Below are 2,452 nucleotides of genomic sequence, written 5' to 3' on the forward strand. Positions count from 1 at the left end.
AAAAAAAAAAAAAAAAACCAAAAAAAAAAAAAGAGTTTCAGTTGCTACAATGAAACACTATGACCAAAAGCAAGTTGAGAAAAAAAGAAAGGGTTTATTTGGCTTACAGTTTCATATTGCTGCTCATTATTGAAGAAGCCAGGACAGGAACTCAAATAGAGCTGGAACCTGTAGGCAGGAGCTGATACAAAGGTCATGGAGGGCTACTGCTTACTGGCTTACTCAGCTAAACCATGACTTGTTCAGCCTGCTTTCTTACAGAACCCAGAACCAGCCCAGGGGTGGCCCTACCTACAATGGCCTAGGTCCTCCCATATCAATTACTAATTAAGAAAATGCCCTACAGGCTTTGAAGAGAGTCCTGGCACCAAGACAAAAGGCAGCCCTGGCGTTTAGCACTCCCTTCCACTTTAGACAGCCAGCACTGCCCCCCTGGTGCAGATGTCTCCTGTGTTTGAAGAAGGCAGAAAAGTAATGCCCTTGAAGTGATAAGGCCCCTTCTCTTAAACTATGGGAAAGAGACAACCAGGCATTCCCAGACAGCTGTGGCCAGCTTGTAAAAATGCCCTGGTCACTGATAATGAAATGAGTCATTTCGTCCCAGGTCAAAAAGGTCCTTTTCCAGATGTGTGGTCCCTCCTTGCTGCTGTCTGAACAAATGTTATCAGTCTTGAAGGATACCATTCCTTTACCCCCATACCCAATCACGTAACACCAAGGCTCGGAGCCCCAGCTTATACATTTCCCATATATAGACTCTGAGCCCCTAATCCGGGGGTCACATTCCTAGACTGCAGAGCAGGGGGAGTTGTGTCCCAAGTTCGAACTCCAATAAAAGACTCTAAAAAAATAAAAATAAAAGGGCGATGTTTTAGTTTCCTTTACAATTTACTAACTACTTCCTGATGACGGCACATGGGGTAAGACTGCTCGGTAGTTCAGAAAGACCCCAGTGATGGTGTTTTCCTGACAGGGTGTGGTCTTCAGTAGTGAGTGGAATGACCTTTATGAATGACATCACTGTCAAACCAGCAAGACCACATTTATGCACCCATCGTTCTCAGGATTGTTGGTAACTTGGGCAGACTTTCCACAAATCACCTTGCCTCCTTGTATCACAAGGCCCAACTCGCTCATGTTCACTGCAATCACAGTACCTTTGGTGATCACATCCAGGGTTGTATATAATGGAGATGATGGATTCTTTTTCACTCCGAGTATAGGCAGGCTAAAGGTGGCTTTCAGCTCAGGGTGTATGACATGGGCTTTTTTGAAATGTAGACCCATTGGCCTATTGAACCTTTCATAGTCAGGTGGTTTTCTTGTAAAGCCATCACCAACAAAGCAGACTTTGGTAACCATTCTCTTACATGCCTTCTTTTTTCTTTTTCCTGTTTGAATAACTTTCAATACTTCTGTTTCTCCTTGAGCACGAAGTTTGGTTAGAGGGACCTCCCATTTTCCTGCCTTTTCTTTTCGGTTTCTGCTTAATCATGTTGGAAAGTACTTTTGCTCTCACCTGCCCCTCTGTCCAGCAGATAGGCGGGGACTGCTCCCTTTGGAGTCTTCTCACCATCCTTCTGCTTGGTGTTTCTCTTTTCATGCATTTGCATTTGATAGTCTTTTTCACTTGTATTTTCTCAGCATGGTGATGTTTATGGTAGAGCTTAACCTTCAGGCCAATTTTTTTTTTTTTTTTTGCCTTCTTTGAATGTTCATGGGCCTCCCGACCTTGTTTCTTTCTATTTTTCTCATGGTAGTCCAAATTAACCATATCGTTCATTTTGTGGCATGATAACAGCCACAGAGCAGCTGTCCACGACCTCCCAGGTTCCAAAAAGCTCTTAATTTTTGGGTGTCACTGGTCCACGAGCTTGCTTCATTCAGGCCAGAATGAGAAAGCCCAATAAAAGACTCTTATGTGTTTGCACCGGTGTCATGGTCTCTGGCAGTCTCCTGTGGTTCTCGAGAACAAGGCATAACAGCTTACCTATATCCTGATTCTATGGAGGCATTGTCTTAGTTAGGATTTTACTGCTGTGAACAGACACCATGACCAAGGCAACTTTTATAAAAACAACATTTAATTGGGGCTTACAGGTTCAGAGGTTCAGTCCATTATCATCAAGGTGGGAACATGGCAGCATCCAGGGAGGCATGGCGCAGGAAGACCTGAGAGTTCTATGTCTTTATCTGAAGGCTGCTTGCAGAATACTGACTTTCAGGCAGCTAGGATGAGGGTCTTATAGCCCACACCCACAGTGACACACCTACTCCAAGGCCACACCTCCAAATAGTGCCACTCCCTAGGCCAAACATATTCAAACCACTACAGGCATTTTCTCAACTGAGGCTTCCTCCTCTTTGATGGCACTAGCTTGTGTCAAGTAGACACTGGTTTTGGTGATTAAGTTCAAGTCATCAGACTTGTATGGCAAGCAGTTTTTACATA

At 44.1% G+C, this 2,452-nt stretch overlaps 1 pseudogene; it reads right to left on the minus strand.

Annotated features, from left to right (window-relative positions):
• Positions 1-1,023: 1,023 nt before the first annotated feature.
• Positions 1,024-1,613, minus strand: LOC110302523 (annotated as a pseudogene).
• Positions 1,614-2,452: the final 839 nt, after the last annotated feature.

The sequence above is a fragment of the Mus caroli genome, chromosome 9 (genome assembly GCF_900094665.2).
Source record: "Mus caroli chromosome 9, CAROLI_EIJ_v1.1, whole genome shotgun sequence".
Taxonomy (NCBI): domain Eukaryota; kingdom Metazoa; phylum Chordata; class Mammalia; order Rodentia; family Muridae; genus Mus; species Mus caroli.